At 39.3% G+C, this 10,380-nt stretch overlaps 1 pseudogene; it reads left to right on the top strand.

The window, feature by feature from the left end:
• The first annotated feature begins 876 nt into the window (after nt 1–876).
• LOC123818867 lies at nt 877–2,220 on the top strand (annotated as a pseudogene).
• Nucleotides 2,221–10,380: the final 8,160 nt, after the last annotated feature.

Genomic DNA, 10,380 nt, shown 5'->3' with positions numbered 1-10,380 from the left:
TTGCTTGTTGCCCGGACACTACTGCATTTCCTACAAGGACGTTAGGTTTGTTTTTGAGGTCCTCTGGGTCTGCTATGTCAAAGAATCCTAGAGGGTTCTGAAGGGATGGATCCTGATGAGCTAGCGCACTCCAAACTCATATCAGTCATTTACATGTAGGTGTGAATGAAGCAAGTGGAAGCAGGTTTTGATAGGGCCAGGAAGCTGGGAAGCCGCAGAGTAGGAGGGGCGTGAGAAAGAGATAGCTATCAATTCACAGATTCACTGGTGGAAAAGGAGTAGGAAAGTTGGAGGATAAGTAAGGATCTTGAATGAGCTTAAGACCCGGTTCTCTCTAGAAGTAGCGCTGTGAGTATGCTCAGAAGCATGTCCTCTGAGTCATAGTTTGTTTGAACAATGAATGCCTAAGTCGTCTCCAGGGCGGTCTTTGGTAAGTAGCAACCCTCTTTCCCACCTGGGTTCCAAGCACTGAGAAATAGAACAAGGAGAAGATGTAGGATAAAAATGTCCCCTTTGCCACTAGTAGAGCGCAAAGTGAAATGAAGGAGCTTCAGGTCTGGTACTCTAGTGAACTTGCTGATTTCGAGCCCAGAACTGAGCACACTTGGTTCTCATCCTCCATCTACCTAGCACACTGCATTGGTCTGAGGCAGGCCACCCCACAAGGATGGGTGACCAAACTCTTCTCCACATTTACCAAGCATACATGTCATTCCTGTTACGCCAGACTGCAGTGGGGACACTGAGAGAAGCTGGGAGATGCTAACGTCCTTGCTTCATAGGAAGAAAGCTTAAGAAACAAGGAAGATGTTTTTTTGCAATGTGTTTGCTGTCAGGACACAGGTGTCACAAAAACCTCCACTAAATGAAGCCAAAATGGGAAAGGAAAGGACTCACACCAGTATTGTGGTCGTTGGACATGTAGATTCTGGCAAGTCCACCACTACTGGACAGCTGGTCTCCAAATGTGGTGGGATCAACAAAAGAACTGTCGACAAATTTGAGAAGGAGGTTGCTGAGATGGGGAGGGTCTCCTTCAAGTATGCCTGGATCATGGATAAACTGAAAGCTGAATGCGAGTGTGGTATCACCACTGATACCTTCCTGTGGAAATTTGAAGCCAGCAAGTGTTATGTGACCATCATAGATGCCCCAGGATGCAGAGACTTTATCAAGAACACGATGATAGGCACATCTCAGGCTGACTGTGCTGTCCTGATCGTTGCTGCTGGTGTTGGTGAATTTGAAGCAGGGATCTTCAAGAATGGGCAGGCCTGTGAGCATGCCCTTCTGGCTTGCACACTGGGTGTGAACAGCTGATTGCTGGTGTTAACAAAATGGATTCCACAGAGCCGCCCTACAGCCAGAAGAGATACGAGGAAATAGTTAAATAAGTCAGCACCTACATTAAGAAAATTGGCTGCAACATTTGTGCCAGTTTCTGGTTGGAATGGCGACAACATGCTGGAGCCAAGTGCTAACAGGCCTTGGTTCAAGGGATGGAAAGTCACACGTAGGGAAGGCAGTGCCAGTGGATCCATGCTGCTTGAAGTTCTGGATTGCATCCTGCCACCAATTCATCCAATCGACAAGCTCCTGCATCTGCCCCTCTAGGATGTCTACAAAATTGGCGGCATTGGTACTGTCCCTGTGGGCCGAGTGGAGACTGGTGTTCTCCAACCTGGCATGGTGGTCGCCTTTGCTCCAGTTGGCATTACAATGGAAGTACATTCTGTTGAAATGCGCCATGATACTTTGAGTGAAGCTCTTCCTGTGCCTGTCAAAGGTGTTCATTGTGGCAATGTGGCTGGTATCAGCAAAAATGACCCACCAATGGAAGCAGTTGGCTTCACAGCTCAGGTGGTTATTCTCAACCATCCAAGCCAAATCAGTGCTGGATATGCACCTGTGCTGGATTGTCACACAGCTCACATTGCTTGCAAATTTGTTGAGCTAAAGGAGAAGATTGATTGTTGTTCTGGGAAAAAGCTGGAAGATGGCCCAAAGTTTGTGAAATCTGGTGATGCTACCATTGTTGATATGGTTCTTGGCAAACCCGTGTGCGTTGAGAGCTTCTCTGACCATTCTCCTCTGGGCTGCTTTGCTGTTTGTGACATGAGACAGACAGTTGCTGTTGGTGTCATCAAAGCGGTGGACAGGAAAGCAGCTGGTGCTCACAAAGTCACCAAGTGTGCCCAGGAAGCTCAGAAGGCTAAATGAATATTATCCCCAACACCTGCCCCCCGGGCCGGTCTCAGCCAGTGGAGGATGCCTGGCCCCAGAACTGTTCGTCTCGATTGGCCACTTAAGTAATAGCAAAGGATGGGTTAATGATTACAGTGCATCGGAAAACCTTCAAAAGGAAAGGAGACTGTTTTGTGGACCACTTGATTTTTTGTGGGTGTGGCAGTCTTAAAGTTATTAGTTTTTTAAATCAGTACTTTTTAATGGAAACAACTTGACCAAAGCCTGTCACAGAATTTGAGATCCATTAAAACAAAGTTTAATGAGGGAAAAAAAACACACCAAAAAACAAGGAAGAGAAGAGCATTCTTCTGTAACCTGTTACTTTCACTTAATTTCTTTCTTTTTTTAAATTGGGACTCTAAATATCGTTTCGGATGGTATTAAGCTTTTAAGTTCTTTTTATTTTTAGTTTTGTTTTGTCCTTTGTTTCTGGCATTGAAATTTTCTAAGCTTTTTCAGCAAAGAGTTTAGATGTGACGAATTTCAATCCCTCTTTGATTATAGAAATCACACTTCAGGTCTCCCACCCAGTCTTTTTCTTACATGTAAATCTCATTTCTTGAAGCAGAATGCAGAAGAATGTAGAAACTAGGTGCATTTGAGTCCTCGGTGCTAGTGCCACCTTCTGCCCTGGTCCCTTTCCACTCTCTTCTGTAGTCAGAGTGGGTAGATGATGCCAGGTGCAATGTTGCTGTGCTCGCGGCTCAGTGCAGTGAACGTGACAGTGATGGCCTACTCACTGCAGTGTGCTGAGTTAGTAGAGGGCATATAAAAGAGCCTTTTTATTTATCTTAGGGAGTCACCTCCATTACCTTTCAGGTCCCTCTGTATAGCATTGCGTCTGTGAAGCTTATAGGAGCTGCAAAGTTTTAAAGATAGAGCAAATGGCTCTCCAAGGAAATCTCCCTAGGAGGTGTGACCCACTTGGAACCTATGAATGTTTGGAGTTTGATTCTCACCGTGAAACAAGATCAATGGAAGATAGAAATGTAATGAAAACAACACTCTGTTCCTGTGGGTAAAGTCAGATTGATGACAACTAGGTATTCTGGTAGTCAAGGTTTATAATCTGGATTGATTTCTGGGGAAATGTAAAAATCATCAATCGTTACAATGCTATGAATATGTAAGACTACCAGGAGAGGGGATTCTAATATAAATGACAGTCAGTGCCATCAATGCTAATTTGCTTTCTGTTTTGTCCATGACACAACAAAGCAGTTGAAGAAAGCTTTTGCTGTAGTTATTGTCACTCAACTTTCAAGTGAAAGGTAATTTCAACATCATGTTTAAAAGACGTAATTTTGGCACAGGTGGTACGCATTTGGGAAGCACGCAGAGGGGTGCTTGGCACCTGGTGAGTACCGTGTGGGGATTTTTAAAAAATAAATAAAACAGAGTAAATGAAACCACATTTGCCAAAATTCACAAATCTTGGTATTGTCAATCATTTGTAGTTCAGATAGTCGTCCCTGTGTGTCACGCCTTGTAGGATTAGCAGGTCACTCCTGGTTCTTCTACATCAATTAAACCTTACCCACAAATAGCCCTCTTAGAGTTATCCAAACTTAGCAATCATTGTAACCTAAGGGAATTATGGGGAAGACTAATAGAGAGTTCATACGATATGTTGACTGATAAAAGATCATGGTAAACCAAATGAAGGCATAGTAATTTAATTATGAACATAAGATGACGTTGCTAGTTTGAAGAGAGGCAGCTGTAAGAAGAATTAGCATTGGCACCCAGGAATACCTGTCTGTATAGAGATAGGTAGTTTCCACTCTGTCTCAGGCTCCATGTCAGTAATCTCAGAAACAGACAGCTATGAAGAGAGGAGACGGTTCATAACCTGCTGTGTTTCATGGAGGTTTCGAATCTAGTTGATTTGTACAATGATTCAAATTTCTTTCTGAAACATTTTCAGTTAGCATGTCTAACTCATCCATTGTAATCTCTTCTTGAGCAGCCTGAAGCTTAAGGAAAGGGGAGTTTTTTTATTTTCCATGAACAAAGAGTATCTGGGAACTGTTTACAGATGTGTGTAGAAGGTTATAAACTAAAGAGGTGGTGAGAAAAAAGATGGAAAAAGGAAGAAGTGCAGCCGTTGAGTTGGAGAGTGTCCTGCTGACAAAACATGAACTTGACATGGTCAGAGCACAGTTTAGAAGCTCCAATTGATTTGGAGACTACTGGAAGTATATACAACAAATGTTTAGAGCCCTTACTGAGAATAACCTGTAAAGTCCTTTCTTCATACGCTTTACCAATATACATTTTAACTTTTACACCTAAGACAGTGTGTGTCCTCATCCTATACAAGTTTAAAATTAGGTTTTGGGCCTATAAACTGACAGAATTTACCATATTTTGCTGTGTATAATGCACACTTTTTTGTCCAAATTTTTGAGGGAAGAATAAGGATGTGCACTATACACGGGCAGCGCTAAAACGTGGGTGCGCATTATACACCCTAAAATATGGTAGATCACCCGAATTTATTCCTCCCTATCTCCAGGTACCTCACATTGTCTGATAGCTCTCTGCTTTACACTGTGTCCATCCCAAAGAAAGGAAGAAAAAACAGCTAAAAATTTTGTCTTCTCTGTGCCTTTCCTTATTTCCACATATATTGTCTCATTAGTCCTCACACCAGCCCTTTGAGGAACGTTTTATTCTTTCCATTACGCCTGTGAAGAAACCAAAATGAAGCGCATCATTCATGGCCATGCAGTCAGTGGCGGCGACGATGGGAGTCAACACAAGTGCTGAACGCGAGACCCTGGATGCACGCACTGTCTGCTGCGCTGCCCCACGCACCAGGCCCTTTGCCCTTAGCCTCGCCTTCGCCTGGGGCTCTGTCACACTTCCCACAAAGACATGAGTCCTTGCTCCTGTTCCAAAGCATCTCTTTTTGTTGGTTCTGATAATCAAAACTATGCTGTGGTGTTTATTAAAGTGTGTATTAGTGGCCATCCATTTTTTTAAGCAAAGGCATGTTTCTCGACCCTGAAGAGAACTAGTGGTGGAAAGGTAAAACTTGTCATCCCTCTTCACGTAGCCTGTACAATGCCTGCAGGTACAAAAACGTAGGTTAGTTTCTTGTAAGAATCTAAGGACAGAGCACAGTGCAGAGTTCTAATGTATGTAGCAGGCTTGAAGGACTGTATTGTGCGGATGAATGAATGAGTTGGGGGGCAGCATTCAGCCTCAGCAGAAGGCAGTTTAAGTGGAAGTTCACTTGTGACATCCTCCTTTTTACTCTTTAAGAAGAGCAATGACAGCTGCACAAATGTAGGTTTGGAACTGAAGAGAACATTGTAGTACCTGAGAAATCCAATATGACGAATGTGTTCAGAGATTTTCAAACTTTGAGCAACTTATAAAGTCATATTTTCCAGTTGTGAATACATTCTTTTGTCCAAGATGGTGGCTGAACCATTTTTACTGATGGTTGAACCATCTTGACTGGTGGCTGAACTCAAGCTGTGTTAAACGGCCTGACTACCCTGCATCATTTGTGAGTAGAAGTAAGGCTAGATGATAGTGCAGTAAAATATTGATAAAAATGCACTGAAAATGTGTGAAAGCAACCTTTTTTGTAATGTATGCAGGCCTCTTTGAAGTGAAATAATGGTTTTAAGTGAATACATAAAGATATTAGCACATCTTTTTAGTGATAAAATTGCAGTAACAATGGAAATTCCTAACCTCATCCAAGAACATAGATTAACTATAAGTTTTATTAATTTTTTCAATTTAAGAATAATTTAATAATAACAGTATAGGAAATATATGGTACAGAGACTGATTTTTTGTTGGGCAAATCTCTTTAATATTGGCATGAACTAATAAAGATGCATGTGGCTATGACAAGATTTACACAATGCTAAATATTTTTAGATTGATTTCCACCAGAGAGATTGGAGAACACTCCTTCAGAAGTCTCAGGAGAACTGTTTTAACATATTTTTGATAAAGACCCCTATGCACACAATAAACAACCTCAAATGTAATATCATTTGAACATTTAATGTAGTTACCTTTTAACCTTCATGAAATGTTAGACCTAGATTTCAAATTTAATAAAGGAGGTAAAGTGTGCGTGTGTGTATGCTTTAACACAATACAATGCAGATCTTAGAGTCTTTTCTTAGAATAACCAATTCCACTTATTCTTACAATGAAGACAAAAAGAAAAATGTTATAGAAATAAATGTATCATCACTGATAACTTTAAATATGTTTAATCAGAAGGTCACTGATCTGTCCATTTGGCAAGAATCTATTTTAGAAAAAATTGTATTTGGATGGTAGCTTATATACATTATTTACTTTTTAGGGAACAAGGATGGAGGAATGATACAGGATGGAAAGCCAGATGGAGCCGGCTTTCTCTAAGTCACAAGCTTTTTCATCGCTGAAACAACCAAACTAAGATGGTTTAATGCAGCTCTCTTCTGAAAAGAAAAATAAAAAGAACACTAAAGTGTTCTCTCTGGTGGACCAGTTATGACAGTAAATGATGGGTCCCATAAAAACAAAAACAGAATAAATTGTCACTTAATTGAACACAACAATGCAAAGATTGCCAAGGGGCTTGCTTTCCCACAAGAAGTATTTTGTTATAAGCATCCAAGATCACAGCCAAACCCGAAATTTCTACCAACCCTAAATCTTCATTGTGCAATTGCCTCACTACAAGGTAACTAGATTAAGCGGTGAGATGGCTTAACTGGAATATCTAGGGATATATACAACATATTCAATTTCCTTTATTAAACAAATTTATTTCTAGTTGCTTTCTATTTCATTATAGCAGCTATAAATTTCTTTTTATACATATTAATGGAAAGGTTCTTTTTTCCTGAGGTAAGTCAGTCCCCAAAATACTACATTTAAATTCAGAGAGCAAAGGCCTAGCACTGCTTAGCTAAACACCAAATACCTGGTAAAACTTCCCAAAATTTTAATTACATTGGGTGTCAGGTTTTAACAATTTCTGTAGATCTGATAACTTAGCACAAATGACAGAGTTTCCTTGATTTTCAGCTGAGACCATACTGCACTAGATACAATATTGTTCTTTCTAGAAAGGGGTCTCAAAATGGTCTTATAATTTTCTAGGCAAAATCTCCCAAAGGCATCTCTAGTCACAATGTTTACCCATAATGCAAGTAATAGAAGTAAATAAGAAAAAGATTGTTTTTTTAAAAAATCTGAAGAATTTCTAAATAGGGAAGCCAAACTGTAGTTATAAACCGTTTAGAGATAAACAATGACAAAAATGAGAAAGCACTACATACCAAATCTATGGGATGCAGCCAAAACTGTGCTTAGGAAATGTTATAGATACAAACACATCGATTAGGAGATAAAAGTTTGAAAATAAATAAGCAAGACATTCATCTCAAGATGATAGAACATGAAAAACAAAGTATAGTGAAGAGAGAAAAAATAAAAATCATACATTTGTCATATAAAATTAAGCCAAACAATAATAAACATGGTACATAATAAATAAAACCTAAATTTTAAAAATCAGTGAATTATTTAAAAACAGTGAGTTTTATCAAGAAAGAAAAAGAAGACAACATCAAAATTGAGAAAATAAGACAAACTACAGATGTGCAGATTTTAAAGTTTTAAGAGAATTCAATATATGTTTAGCAAGGGAATAAAAGTCTCAGAAGAAAGACAGGAAAGGTGTACCATCTTTACCTGGGAAACATCAGCAATGTTTAAATTCAGGAACTGGGAAAAGATATCAGTCTCACCCTTCATGTTCCAATTTGTACTTGATATCTGATAAATGCAAGAAAAAAGATATATGTAAATATAGATACACATAAAAAGCAGACATAAAAAGTCTTCATTGAACCCCGGGCAGATGGCTCAGTTGGTTGGAGCATTGTCTTGTACACCCAAAGGTTGCTGGTTCCATCCCCAGTTGGGGGGTATATGGGCGGCAACCAATTGATGTTTCTCGCTCACATCCCTGTTTCTCCCTCTCCCTCTCTCTGAAATCAGTCCACATATCCTCAGGTGAAGATTAAAAAAAAAGTCTCCATTGATAGAAGAAAAGGGCATTTACACAAAAAAAAACAGGAGAATTCATTGGTAATGAGAGTGTAATATTTTGGCTAAATACAAAATAAAAAATACAGATGTTTAAAGATTTTATCCACAACAGCAGTAACCAATCCGAAAACTCTGGGCTTTCACTAAAGCACCTGTAATTGTTGCTCTCTCCAGTGATCTCTCTCAAAGGAAGACTGTGCCAACCTATTAAAGACAGGGCTACTAAGGGATCAGATTCTGGGGGAGTGAAGACTCAGGTGACAATGTGATAACAGAGAGAACAGACAGTGGGTGGAAGAAGCTATGGTTGTCAACTTTAGCTTGGTGACTAAATACAGGGCAGGACCAAAGCAGGCATACATATTTTACATTAAATGATCATCTCTCTTTCACCCCCTTCCTGCTTTTATGAAGGAAACAGGTGGAGGTTAATGTATTAAGTTGGGTTCCAGGTGGGTGTATAATTGAATAAACATTACGCCTTGATAATATCACAACTGATTGGATTGTAGGGACTTCCTTTTAGAGGGCGAGAATTTCTTTATCCAGAAAAGGCCAAGAATAGATGCTGAGTGGCACCAGGGGTGGGCTGGGCTCAGGACCCTCCAATTCAACTCTCCACCTTCCATTGATCTTTACTTTGCCTGATGCTTTTTAGGAAGCTTAAATCTGCAGATTGCTCCACCATCCTTCCTAAACTCTGCCTGAGGTTTGGGATGGACTGATGGGTAACACCAGCAGGGAATTAGAAGGTGGGAGGACACTGGGGGCTGTTCCTAGGGCAACAGCTCTGTTTCTCTACAGCTGCAGCACCGACTGGGTAGTCTTCCTCCATGACTCCACTCTCAGTGGGATCCAATCTTGCTAAATCTTTCTCTTTTCCCTTCTGTGACTGGGGTAGAAAAGACTTCCTGCTGTCACCACGTGCCTCTATATCTCTGTTTTAATGCTGTCCTTATCTAAGTTTTCCCCTCATTAATAACTATTTAAACCACCTCATCAAATTGTTTTTCTTGATTAGACCTACAAAACATGCACGCCTAAAAGCTGGATTTATGTCTAAGGTAGCATTAGACATTAATAATGAAAGGGAAATTATGCAATATAGTTGACCTTATATATACACAGGCATATTTCTGGGCTCTCTATTCTGTTCCATTGATCAATGTGTCTGTTTTTATGCCAGCACCATACTGTTTTGATTACTATAGCTTTGTAATATACTTTTAAGCAAGGAAGCGTGATGCTTCCAGCATTGCTCTTCTTTCTCAAGATTGCTTTGGATATTTGGGGTCTTTTTTGGTTCCATACAGATTTTAGGATTGCTTCTTTCAATGAAAAAAAAATAGCATTGGGGGTGGGGAGTGGTGGGGGATAAATGCAGACAACTGTAATTGAACAACAATAAAATAACTAAAAATAAATAAATAATAAGACAAAAAATAGCATTGAAGTTTTGATAGGGATAGCATTGAATTTTTGGATATTATGGACATGTAAACTATATTAATTTTTCCGATCCATGAACATAAGATATTTCTTCATTTTTTAATGTGTCCACTTTAATTTCTTTTATCAATGTCTTAATAGTTTTCAGTGCACAGCTGTTTCATCTCCTTGTTTAAATCTATTTCTAAGTATTTTATTATTTTTATGCTATTGTAAGTGGGATCGTTTTCTTTATTTCTTTTTCATACAGTTCATTATTAGTGTATAAAATGAAACTAATTTTTGCATGTTGATTTTGTATACTGCAACTTTACTGAATTCATTTATTAGTTCTAACAGTTTTTTGGGGGGTTGAGTTTTTAGGATTTTTTAAAATATGTAAGCTTATGTATCTGCAAATAAGAACTTTATTTCTTCCTTTAATATTTGGATATTCTTTTTTTTTCTTGCCTAGTTGCTCTGGCTAGGAATTGTAATACTATGTTGAATAGGAGTGGTGAGAGTGGATTCCTTGTCCTGTTCCTGATTTTAGAGCAAAAGCTTTTAGCCTCTTTACTATTGAGTGTGAAGTTATCTGTGGATTTGTCATATGTAGCCTTTATT

This window comes from Phyllostomus hastatus, unplaced genomic scaffold, assembly GCF_019186645.2.
Source record: "Phyllostomus hastatus isolate PE091 unplaced genomic scaffold, TTU_PhHast_1.1 phas_contig_29, whole genome shotgun sequence".
Lineage (NCBI taxonomy): Eukaryota > Metazoa > Chordata > Mammalia > Chiroptera > Phyllostomidae > Phyllostomus > Phyllostomus hastatus.
The sequence above is the reverse complement of the archived record's forward strand: the minus strand, read 5'-3'. Positions and strand labels throughout refer to the sequence as shown.